This window comes from Oncorhynchus gorbuscha, linkage group LG23, assembly GCF_021184085.1.
Source record: "Oncorhynchus gorbuscha isolate QuinsamMale2020 ecotype Even-year linkage group LG23, OgorEven_v1.0, whole genome shotgun sequence".
In the NCBI taxonomy this organism is placed as follows: domain Eukaryota; kingdom Metazoa; phylum Chordata; class Actinopteri; order Salmoniformes; family Salmonidae; genus Oncorhynchus; species Oncorhynchus gorbuscha.
The window spans coordinates 34,813,617-34,827,424 of NC_060195.1; positions in this window are offsets into that span (position 1 = coordinate 34,813,617).

The following is a 13,808-nucleotide window of genomic DNA, read 5'->3' on the forward strand; positions in this document are numbered from 1 at the left end:
TTTTACTGAAACAGGGGCAGGAAGGACACTTCTTTTAAAAATTGTTCCTACTGCTGAAGACAATTTTTCCTCTAGTAGTCTACAATGTAATGACCAATTGAGTATGAATGATGAATTTTCGGATCAATTGAGATTCCAGAGTTGTGTGACCATAACAGTTTTATGAGAACAAATTGTAACTGTGATCATTTCAATTGTAATAACATTCCCAGTTTCTCTCAATTCTCATTGCATTAGAGAGTGAGGAAAGTGACACACAATGCAGTGTTTGTAAGCTATGTTTTCCCTTCAGTGCCTCCCAAACCCAGATTTATGGGTAAGAAGAATCACATTGAATGAAAAGGAGCCGTCTGAATGGTGCCCAATAAAGTAATAATACTTGCTTTGGGACCCTGCCAGTTAAAAGGCTTTTGACACATGAACAGTGTTAGCTTCATACCCCCTGCAGGATGGAAGGGAAGTCTCTGCGTCATAAAACCTCTCTGTTAGGGCCTGTTAAAGCTACATCCAAAGATTGACGTTTGTTGACATGTTGTGCTCACCGGATGAAATCGTTTGGTGTAACACTTTTATCCCAAAAATGTTTAGTGTCCTAATTCTCTCAAACCTCAATTAACTGTCATTATCATTACTATGTATTTCTAAACAGTTTTGTGATAACATCACAGCCCACTCTTCAGAAAAACATCTAGAACAATGTTATTAACTGTAGCGTAGACCATTTTTTGGGTTCTTCCCACCAACAGATCCAATGGAAGAGATCTAAAGATTGACGTTATAGGGTACAATTGCAATATCCAGCAGCGGGAGGTAATCATTTGTGAAATACTGTAGACCACTGGAATCGAACAGAGGCATGAGGACCCTCTTGTTAACACTGTCACATTGCTTGAAGAGAAGGCGCTTTGGTGAGTAAGAGTGACACCATGTGGTCAATTGTAGCATGACTAACACAAGTTAAAGATAGACTCAGTGATGTGATGTCGATACAGAAAGTATACAGCATAGTGGGTCAATTCCCACAACAACTAAGAGCGTTGAAGCGGGAGGCTTAACTTCTCCTCTGTTTTGGTGCCCTGGCTACTGCGCTTGTGAACTGCATGAAGCGAACTCGTGCACAGATACTGTGTGACTGTGTGAGAGGGAAGTCTTTCATCTCACTCATCTCAATATCTGTGGAGCTGCTCGTGGCAACGTCATTTTGCTGAGCCTACCTTTAATGACCAAGCGTTGCTGTTTCACACTGACCCAAGTAAGGGTACAAATGTTGTGTATTTTTCTGTCTTTTTTATTAAGGTGTTATACATTTGCACAAGTTTCTGCTGGGATGCAAGTTGTTATGAACAAGTTACCGCATGACTGCAAGTTGTTATGATGACTAAATGTCAATCTTATTTTGCCCAAATTAATTCATCTGTTTTGTTGCTATTATAAAGCTCTATTATGAACCACACCAGAACACACAGTAAATGGCAAGCGGTACCGATGCACGTCTGGAACCAGCAGGACCCTGAACAGCTTCTACCCCCAAGCCGTAAGACTGCTAAATAGTCAACCAAATAGCTTCCCGGACTATCTGCATGGACCCTTTGTGTACTAACTCTTTTGACTCATCATATACGCAGCTGCTACTGTTTATTATCTATCCTGTTGCCAAGTCACTTTACCCCTACCTACAGTATATGTACATATCTACCTCAATTACCTCGTACCCCCGCACATCGACTCAATACGGGTACCCAGTGTATATAGCCAAGTCATCGTTACTCATTGTGTTATTCTTTTTCATTTTTCTCTCTGCATTGTTGGGAAGGGGAAGTAAGCATCTCACTGTTAGCATCTCACTGTTAGCATCTCACTGTTAGCATCTCACTGTTAGCATCTCACTGTTAGCATCTCACTGTTAGCATCTCACTGTAAGTCTACATCTGCTGTTTACAAAGCATGTGACAAATAAAATTGTGTTTGATTTTATTTTATTTACAATTAATCTGGCATGGCAGCTGACGGGAAATGCTGGAAGAAAAGAGAAGGGAAGAAAAAGAGACAAGATATACACAATGCAACACATCCTCTGTCTCTCTCTCACACACACACGCACGCACGCACACACACACACACACACACACACACACACACACACACACACACACACACACACACACACACACACACACACACACACACACACACACACACACACACACACACACACACACACACACACACACACACACACACACACACACACACACACACACACACACACACACACACACACACACACAAAGGACCTACGGCCCTCTGTTTGAGCTAGGGGACTCACAAACAAGAAGGAAGCTGTTTGTCTTTCCTGGGATTGGTAAACATCCTCAACACCAACACTGTCTTGGCCGCAGCGCCAGCGAGAGAGCAGAAACTCACACCGTCAGGGAGGGCAGCTGCACTCTCACTCCACCTTTGATGTCTTTAGGGCAGAGCTGACAATGAAGTCCCCTAACGTCTTGATCCTTTTTATTGGAGCTTGGATGTTACAAATTGATACGCCATGTCTGTAATGGGATATTGTATGTTTAAAAATAGTACACAGAACAAAAGTCAATCTGGTTCTGTCAATTACTGTTATATGGTGTTAGGCTTACATATGGAGTTAAGTGAGATATGTAAAGTGGCCTATGAATTTGTCTTTAGATTAGGGCAGTAAAATGAAATGCTGTACTGTTGTACAATATTCCTGTTAAAAAAGGTTTAAATCAGAAATGTACGTGCCAAAGGAAAGAAGAGGATATAAGGTGAGTGATGGCTGTTTTACACAGAGGAGGATATCCCAATTACTTAAAACAAGTGATCCATTTAAAAATATGACCTGGGCCTGCATCTGCACACAGACACACACACACACACACACACAGACCAAGGCGCAGGTGTAATGAATATCACTCTATTGCTTAACTATTGCCTGGGGGGGGGGATAACCCGCAGTCCTCCCCCCGGTCCTGCTCCCCCCCCCCCCCCCCACCAAACAGAACCCCCTCCATCCCATCTACCACTGGGCTAGACAGCAAGGCATTTGTTTTAGACCACAGCTTGCTCTCCCAACCCCAGGCTCTGTCTGGCCTCCACATGCAGGCCCTAAATGCCACGCTGATCCGCAACACTGGGGCCCCTCAGGGGTGCGTGCTTAGTACCCTCCTATACTCCCTGTTCACCCACGACCGAGTGGCCAAGCACGACTCCAACACCATCATTAAGTTTGCTGACGACACAACAACGGTAGGCCTGATCACTGACTACGATGAAACAGCCTATAGAGAGGTCAGAGACCTGGCAGTGTGGTGCCAAGACAACAACATCTCTCTCAATGTGAGCAAGACAAAGGAGCTGATCGTGGACTATAGGAAAAGGAGGGCAGAACAAGCCCCCATTAACATCGACGGGACTGAAGTGGAGCGGGTCGAGAGTTTCAAGTTCCTTGGTGTCCACATCACCAACAAACTATCATGGTCCAAACACACCAAGATGGTTGTGAAGAGGGCACAACAACACCTTTCCTCCACAGGAGAAAGATTTAGCATGTGTCCCCAGATCCTCAAAAAGTTCTACAGCTGCACCATCGAGAGCATCCTGACCGGTTGCATTACTGCCTGGTATGGCAACTGCTCAGTATCTGACCGGAAGGTGCTACAGAGGGTAGTGTGCACGGCCCAGTACATCACTGGGGCCAAGCTTCCTGACATCCAGGACCTACCTATACACTAGGCGGTGTCAGAGAAAGTCCCAAAAAATTGTTAAAGACTCCAGTCACCCAAATCATAGACTGTTCTCTCTGCTACCGCACGGAAAGCAGTACCGGAGCACCAAGTCTAGGACCAAAAGGCTCCTTAACGCCTTCTACCCCCAAGCCATAAGACTGCTGAACAACTAAACTAATCAAATGGCCACCTAAATGGCCACCTATTACATTGAACAACCCCCCCCCCCTGTTTTTACACTGCTGCTACTCGCTGTTTATTATCTATGCATAGTCACTTTACAAATGACCTTGATTAACCTGTTCCCCAGCACATTGAGCCCTGTATATAGCCTCGTTATTGTTATGTAAATTGTTTTTAACTTTAGTTTATTTAGTAAATATTTTATGAACTCTATTTCTGAAACTGCATTGTTGGTTAAGGGCTCGTAGGTAAGCATTTCACGGTAAGATCTACACCTGTTGTATTCGGTGCATGTGACAAATAAAATTTGATTTGATTTAAATCAATGACCACATAGAGACTACAGAGGGCAACCCCACGTGCACATACTGTGACATTCAAGTGTCCCTTCAACAGACTCGTGGTGTGTGGAGTCGTTTCAACAGACTCGTGGTGTGTGGAGTCGTTTCAACAGACTCGTGGTGTGTGGAGTCGTTTCAACAGACTCGTGGTGTGTGGAGTCGTTTCAACAGACTCGTGGTGTGTGGAGTCGTTTCAACAGACTCGTGGTGTGTGGTCGTTTCAACAGACTCGTGGTGTGTGGAGTCGTTTCAACAGACTCGTGGTGTGTGGAGTCGTTTCAACAGACTCGTGGTGTGTGGAGTCGTTTCAACAGACTCGTGGTGTGTGGAGTCGTTTCAACAGACTCGTGGTGTGTGGAGTCGTTTCAACAGACTCGTGGTGTGTGGAGTCGTTTCAACAGACTCGTGGTGTGTGGAGTCGTTTCAACAGACTCGTGGTGTGTGGAGTCGTTTCAACAGACTCGTGGTGTGTGGAGTCGTTTCAACAGACTCGTGGTGTGTGGAGTCGTTTCAACAGACTCGTGGTGTGTGGAGTCGTTTCAACAGACTCGTGGTGTGTGGAGTCGTTTCAACAGACTCGTGGTGTGTGGAGTCGTTTCAACAGACTCGTGGTGTGGAGTCGTTTCAACAGACTCGTGGTGTGTGGAGTCGTTTCAACAGACTCGTGGTGTGTGGAGTCGTTTCAACAGACTCGTGGTGTGTGGAGTCGTTTCAACAGACTCGTGGTGTGTGGAGTCGTTTCAACAGACTCGTGGTGTGTGGAGTCGTTTCAACAGACTCGTGGTGTGTGGAGTCGTTTCAACAGACTCGTGGTGTGTGGAGTCGTTTCAACAGACACGTGGTGTGTGGAGTCGTTTCAACAGACTCGTGGTGTGTGGAGTCGGCTCCTTCTTTTCCTTTTTCTCTATAAAAATCCTCCATATCGTTTTTTTTGTTATCTACTTCATTTATACCGCTTCTTGATGTCATAAGGTGAATGCACCAATTTGTAAGTCGCTCTGGATAAGAGCGTCTGCTAAATGACTTAAATGTAAATGTAAATGTAATTCAGTAAATGAGCAGTTTCTGTATTGATCCCCAGTAACTCTGAGTAGCTACAGAACCCTTTGCTGAGCGAATTGCTTTTGAAGATCTAAAAAAACAGTGTAGTCATTGTTCATGCAGAGAAGTTCAACTAGACTGTATAAAGTCATGTGCATACTGTTTAACCATTATACTTTTAGTGCATAGAGCCCCTAAAGAGTTTACCGTCACACAGATTGTGTATTATGAGAGAGAAAGTTGTGTAAAACCTCCATCTCCTGAATTTGACCAGTAACCCACCCAACAGTCTGACCTATGTAACTGTTCACTGTCTTCAGAGCCCTCAGAGCGCTTGTTTGTACCTGCCGTGTCGCTCTGCTCGTCCGCCCAGTATGACACTCTGTAACCCCTTATCAGCCTCTCAGAGATCAAAGGCCCAGGGGGATTGTCCGGGCAATATCCCTCTCCTCCTTCCCTCCTCCCTTCTCAAGACAGCCTCCCTCACAGCACTGTGTTGACCTGAACTGCCCACGCTGCTCCTGGTGGCACTTTGGACTTTCCTCCTCTTATCAATATCAAGGGCTTGCCTGGATAAGGTAGGCAGCCCCTGCCTAAGGACAGAGTTAGCCAGTGAGGGGTGCTGTTTTCTAACAATTACCTTTCTCAGCCTAATATCTGGGCCTATTATTAGTGTTATCTGAGAGGTTATCTTTGACTGGTAAGTCTGGTTGTATATTTTACACTCTATTAGTGCTACTAGGGCTTGTGACATGACATCTCTCTCACTTTGACCGTGCAGAATCCACTGTCACACTGCTGGGACCTATTGACCCAAGAGGTATTCAACCATTTAAGTCATGACCCACAGGTTTATTAAACCGTTAAGGTCATCCTGTCAGTGGTTGACCTCCGAAATGCTTTTAGAATAGCATCCAAGTTATCCATATTACTTGACCAGTACCTGTGTTCATACCTCTTCTCCTCAGTCTTACAAGGATTTACATTTTCCCAGTAAGGTCACAACAGTCCATCTGGCTAACGTTGCATTTATTTATTGGTGTGCAGACAGCACAGTCAGACAGGGAGGACTTGTGACCAAAGTCACGACCTAGCCCTGCCCTGGATGAAGGAAATGGTCAAGCTGCTCAAGCAGGTTGGGGAGAGTCTGAGGGGCTGGGCGGTCAAGCTCTAACAATGGGGGCTGCACACTCAGACTTTGGTCCACACAAAGGCCAGGGCAGACCCCTCCTCCCTGCTCACACATTGCAATAGAGCTGGAATTTCGCACTGGCCTGTGAACAGCCATTCAATCAAACTACTGTTTAACCTGACTGACTTACACAGAAATCAAGATGAGTCTGGGGGATGCGTTTAGGAAGGTCACCTCATCGACGACCCTCCTCCTCCACCCCCGCAGCCTACACCCTCTCCACTATCTCCGCTAAATGAATGAAAGGTTCAAAGAAGCCAGTTGTTTTGACTCTCTCTCTCCCTTCTCTCTCTCTACTGCACCTGCTGTCTCGACCTCTGAATGCTCGGCTATGAAAAGCCAACTGACATTTACTAGTGAGGTGCTGACCTGTGGTAGTGGTGGAGTAAGGGCCTGAGGGCACACAGTGTGTTGTGAAATCTGTGAATGTACTGTAATGTTTTTAAAATGGTATAAACTGCCTTAATTTTGCTGTACCCCAGGAATGAGTAGCTACTGTATTAGCAGCAGCTAATGGGGATCCATAATAAATACAAATACCTGTTACACCCTCTATCACCACTGTGATTATTATTTGACCCTGCTGGTCATCTATGAATGTTTGAATATCTTGAAGAACGTTCTGGCCTTAATGGCCATGTTAATCTCCACCGGGCACAGCCAGAAGAGGCCACCCCTCAGAGCATGGATTCTCTTTGGGTTTCTTCCCAGGTTCCTGCTCTTCTAGGGAGGTTTTCCTAACCGCCATTTACATCTGCAACGCTTGCTCTTTGGGGTTTTAAGTTGGGTTTCTGTATAAGCACTCTGTGACATCTGCTGATTGATTGAGTTGTCATGGTGACTGAGTATCAGACAGGCAAAGAGTAGGGTACCTTATTAATTTAGTATAAAAGTATTGGCTGCACAGTCAAATGAGAGCTGTAGATACATAGCTCGTCTGAATATGGCATCTACAAAGGCATGTACAGTTGGAAGTTTTACATACATCTCCACCAAATACATTTAAACTCAGAGTTTCACAATTCCTGACATTTAATCCTAGTAAAAAATTCCCTGCTTTAGGTCAGTTAGGATCACCACTTTATTTTAAGAATGTGAAATGTCAGAATAATAGCAGAGAGAATTATTTATTTCAGCTTTTATTTATTTATTTCATCACATTCCCAGTAGAACAGAAGTTCACATGCACTCAATTAGTATTTGGTATCATTGCCTTTAAATTGTTTAACTTGGGTCAAACGTTTCAGTCAGCCTTCCACAAGCTTCCCACAATAAGTTGAGTGAATTTTGGCCCATTCCTCCTGACAGAGCTGGTGTAACGGAGTCAGGTTTGTAGGCCTCCTTGCTCGCACACGCTTTTTCAGTTCTGCCCACAAATGTTCTATGGGATTGAGGTCAGGGCTTTGTGATGGCTACTCCAATACCTTGACTTTGTTGCCCTTAAGCCAATTTGCCACAACTTTGGAAGTATGCTTGGGGTCATTGTCCATTTGGAAGACCCATTTGCAACCAAGCTTTTACCTTCCTGACTGATGTCTTGAGATGTTGCTTCAATATATCCACATCATTTCCCTCCCTAATGATGCCATCTATTTTGTGAAGTGCACCAGTCCCTCCTGCAACAAAGCACCCCCACAACATGATGCTTCCACCCCCGTGCTTCACGGTTGGGATTGTGTTATTCAGCTTGCAAGCCTCCCCCTTTTTCCTCCAATCATAACGATGGTCATTATGGCCAAACAGTTCTGTTTTTGTTTCATCAAACCAGAAGACATTTCTCCAAAAAGTACGATCTTTGTCCCCATGTGCAGTTGTAAACCGTAGTCTGGCTTTTTTATGGCGGTTTTGGAGCAGTGGCTTCTTCCTTGCTGAGCGTCCTTTCAGGTTATGTCGATATAGGACTTGTTTTACTATGTATATCGATACTTTTGTACCTGTTTCTTCCAGCATCTTCACAAGGTCCTTTGCTGTTGTTCTGGGATTGATTTGCACTTTTCGCACCAAAGTACGCTCATCTCTTGGGGACAGAACGCGTCTCCTTCCTGAGCAGTATGGCTGCGTGGTCCAATGGCTGCGTGGTCCCATGGTGTTTATACTTGCGCACTACTGTTTGTACAGATGAACATGGTCCCTTTCATGCGTTTGGAAATTGCTCCCAAGAATGAACCAGACTTGTGGAGGTCTACAATTCTTTTTCTGAGGGCTTGGCTGATTTCTTTTGATTTTTCCCATTATGACAAGCGAAGAGGCACTGAGTTTGAAGGTAGGCCTTGAAATACATCCACAGGTACACCACCAATTAACTCAAATGATGTCAGAAGCTTCCAAAGCCATGACGTCATTTTCGTGAATTTTCCAAGCTGTTTAAAGGCACAGTCAACTTAGTGTATGTACACTTCTGATTCACTGGAATTGTGATAAGTGAAATAATCTGTCTGTAAACAATTGTTGAAAAAATGACTTGTGTCGAGCACAAAGTAATAACTATAGTTTGTTAACAAGAAGTTTGTGGAGTGGTTGTAAAAAAAGGTTTTAATGATTCCAACCTAAGTGGATGTAAACTTCTGACTTCAACTGTATGTACTCAACAGGACAGCCTTACATAGCTTGAGGTAAGTATAAGGGGGCCAATTGCACCCTAGGGAAAGAGAGGCACCGCCAGACCCCTCGTCTGGGTCAACTGCCCTTTGGCCAGAGCTGTGGAGACACCACAAGGCCCCCATCTTCTCAATAGACTACTCCTCCTATCTCTACCTGTCCATGGGATGGATCAAGGTGTGGGGCTGAACATCAAACAGGCCTGAGCCTTTGATGTGGATGGAAACACAAACGCTGATTTGACAAGAGTCGTAACAGCTTATTTGTCCCCTTTAGTTATTCATGGGATCCTTGTTGAATGTCTATGCCTTCAAAGGGCTTGCTTCCATGGGCCGGTTGTACAGTAGCCATGGTGGTTCTGAGAGGGCTCTGACCTGCTAGGTCGAGGAGGTCTGGGGGGCAGGCCATCTGGCTTCCTGTTCCTTAGATTTGATATTGATTTATTGGTCGTACATGTGAAGATAGGACACCAGCTGCCAGGGGGAGCCCAGAGCTGTTAGCTCTCCCCCTACCCAGCCTCCTCCTGACAGACAGACAATGGACTACCCCTTCACCTGCATCCTTGAAGACACAGCCAAGTCTCAGCGTGTAGTATTATACACAGTAATACATAATATCTAGTATTCTTTAAAAAAAACTTTTTGCTTAATAGGCAAATGGACTCATGTTTCAATCAGAGGAGGGATACACTGTTTGACATGTAATTTCTCATTGACTGTTACCAAAACAAAATTAAACAAAACATTCAGGAAAGTCAGCCAAGGTTTTATTTGATTTTGAAAAGCTATTACAGTTGAAGTCGGAAGTTTCCATACACCTTAGCCAAATACATTTAAGCTCAGTTTTCACAATTCCTGACATTTAATCCTAGCAAAACAATCCGTCTTGGATCAGTTAGGATCACCACTTTATTTTAAGAATGTGAAATGTCAGAATAATAGTAGAGAGAATTATTTATTTCAGCTTTAAATTTATTTCATCACATTCCCAGTGGGTCAGAAGTTTACATATACTCAATTAGTATTTGGTAGCATTGCCTTTAAATTGTTTAACTTGGGTCAAACATTTCGGGTAGCCTCCTACAATAAATTGGGTGAATTTTGCCCAATCAGTTATATTTTTGGTTTCATCAGACCAGAGGACATTTCTCCAAAAAAGTATGATCTTTATCTCCAAGTGCAGTTGTAAACCGTAGTCTGGCTTTATGGTGGTTTTGCAGCAGTGACTTCTTCCTTGCTGAGCAGCCTTTCAGGTTATGTCGATATATGACTCGTTTTACTATGGATATAGATACTTGTGTACCTGTTTCCTCCAGCATCTTCACAAGGTCCTTTGCTGTTGTTCTGGGATTGATTAGCACTTTTCACACTAAAGTACATTAATCTCTATTGGACAGAACATGTCTCCTTCCTGAGCGTTGTGACAGCTGCGTGGTCCCATGGTGTTTATACTTGCGTAGTATTGTTTGTACAGATGAATGTGGTACCTTCAAGCATTTGGAAATTGCTCCCAAGGATGAAACAGACTTGTGGTGGTCTACAATTCTTTTGCTGATTTCTTTCGATTTTCCCATGATGACAAGCAAAGAGGCACTGAGTTTAAAGGTAGGCCTTGAAATACATCCACAGGTATACCTCCAATTGACTCAAATTATGTCAATTAGCCTATCAGAAGCTTCTAAAGCCATGACATCATTTTCTTGAATTTTCCAAGCTGTTTAAAGGCACAGTCACCTTAGCATATGTGAACCTCTGACCCACTGGAATTGTGATACAGTGAATGATAAGTGAAATAATCTGTCTGTAAACAATTTTTGGAAAAAGTACTTGTGTCATGCCCAAAGTAGATGTCCTAACCGACTTGCCAAAACTATAGTTTGTTAACAAGAAATGTGTGGAGTGGTTGAAAAACTCGCTTTAATGACTCCAACCTAAGTGTATGTAAACCTCCGACTTCAAATGTATACTTGGTATATGTATTAATATCCACTGGCTGATGTAAAATATCCTGTATCTGAATTTGTAGTATGCCGTAAAAAAAAAGATGAAGAACACTTAATTAATCACAACTGAATTGCAATGGTGTGTGGGTCATTGCTAACAATCAATGGTAAGCTTTCACAGTTAACCCATTTCTGAAACCATTCATTTAAAAGTGGGCTTCTGTGCATAACAACTCTCTCTCCTTCCTGTGAAGTGGGTCAGAGTGTGTCCTGAGTCTCTCTACTGTAGGCCGGAGGTGTTGACACAGTGCCTGGGTTATGCTTATCCCTCATCTCTCCCACTATTTCATCCCCCACCACACCCCTCCGTCCCCACCCCCCATCCTCCCTTTCCCACCCTCCCTTCCCAACACAGGCCTGTGATGTGCCTGTACATGATAATGAGGCGGGAACTGTATTGCAGTAGTCTCTGGGCCTGGCACCAGTCTGTGAGGAGAAGGGGGAACCCAGGTCTGTTTGCACGAGCGCTGGTCACAGGTGCCCCCTACAGCCTAGTATATTTCCCCAGCAACATTCCAAACCACAGTTGCAGTTCCTCCAGCACTCCCACTTCAACGTGGAACATCAAGAGTACATTTGCGTGTGACATGCATGGCATGTCAATTCCCCACCCAGCCTCATCCTGCTGCTGCTATATATCAGGCCCTTGGACGTGGAGACGGTGGAGAAAGAAAGGCTGACGGCTCCCGCGCCTCAGAGGGGAGGAAATACCCATTCAGGGAGAAAGCTGGGCAAGCAGGAGGGCACAGGATAGAGCCAGTGCTCTATTCCTGTCTCATACAAAGGGCTGTGGGTGATGACGTTGTGATTGAAGGGGACAGTTGACACTGAGGTTCAGACAGTGTAGATTATGTGGCAACACATACCTTGGGTGTCTTGTTAAATCGCTCAGGTACTAAGTGATAAGATGCAGCACACACACGTGCACACTTCACACCACCTATCTTTCAAGCTGTCCAGCTCATTATGTTGTATTAGGAACTGTATGCATATGACAGTGAGATCAAAGGGGTCTTTCCTAGCACTTTCAAAGAAAACACTGGGTCTTTTATTGCTCTTGCGGCCAGGGAAAATTCTCATTCCCACTCTGACATTCTTCAATTTGAGAACAGTGACAGAGTTAAGAGGAGTCTTCTGAAACCGAGCGCCTTCACACGCCTAGACGTTGTTAGAGTGTTCAATTACTTTAAGCCTGACTCCTATCTCTTTCAAAGGCAGTTACTGCATGTAGATGTAAAAAGTGTTGTGTTAACTTTAGAAATGCCTTTGGTTACTTGTTATCGGTTCCTGACCTAATATGATAAATTATATTTAAGTCTACAAAGTTTCCATAGAAATATGAACGAGTGAAACATTTTAATTAATTGATCATTCATAATCTAGGCCAATCCTCTTTTCCCCCATTTTCATCAAGATCAGTAACTCAGCATTTAGTGGTAAAACCTCACCCACCCACCCACACCCTCCCCCACCCCCGGTGAAGCCCCAGAGCGAGGAGGATCGAGAAGGGGGGAGAAACCTCTTTTGAACAGGCTGTCATTTCCTTTGGAGGGCTCTGTTATTCCAGTAGCCTTTGTGAATGAGCCAAGTGGCCACAGACAGGAGGTGGCTCTTCACAGGCAGCTGAGGTTGTCAGCCCAGCAGGGGAGGGAGGTGCTCCAAGCAGGCAGACACAGGCAGAAAACAAACATGGGCCTTAACAGGAAAGGAACTACAAGATAGGAGAGAAGGAATTGATGAGAGGGGGGGGGATACATGTATGGCTAATTTATAAATGTTTCAAAATAAATATGACAACGTATGTCATTCACATTTTAATCATTATTCACCCTTAATTCAATGCATTCCTACCTAAACCCAAATAATAATTCCTGAATGAGTAGGTGTGTCCAAACTTTTGACTGGTACTGTATATTTGTATATATGTATATATATTATTATTATTTTAGTTTAAAAAAATTATACCCCGACTCCGACATTGCTCATCCTAACATTTCTATATTTCTTAATTCCATACTTTTACTTTTAAGATTTGTGTGTATTGTTAGATATTACTGCACTGCTAGAACTAGGAACACAAGCATTTCCGCAATAACATCTGCTAAATATGTGTATGCGACAACAAAAATGGATTTGATTTGATTTAAATTTACCACTACATAAAGTTACTGGGCTTAGACTACCCCCTAGTGGTCTTTACAATAAGTGGAATGCTTGTAATAACGGATCATTAGTGGAAGCTGAACGACTTCATTAACTATTTGTATCCGGTGAACAATGGAGTTTGTGGCTAATTTAAATAAACACAAATCATCCTTGAATTATTATTAAGAAGATAGTTAAATCTATGAACCTCTTAGCTTGACAGATCTTTTTGAGGCAATTGGGGTCATTACTCGTGCATAGGAGGCTGTAACATAAGTTAATAATTTATAAATAGGCCTATGACCTAACTACTAGGTGCTCGTACCTTTTTTTCATTATACAATATAGTAAAGTCAAAGACAGTACAGTATGAACATCAGCTAAAACTGCTTCTACACGCTTGTAAGCGATGTCATGGCAATGTTGGCGAGCGAAACTCATGCGTAGAAACACGTCATCGGGTCTAACGTTCGTCACGCGCCAAACTGCGCATGTGCAGGCCGTCATATCAAACGCTCTACTTCGAGGTACATTTGTTCTTAACTGTCTTGCCT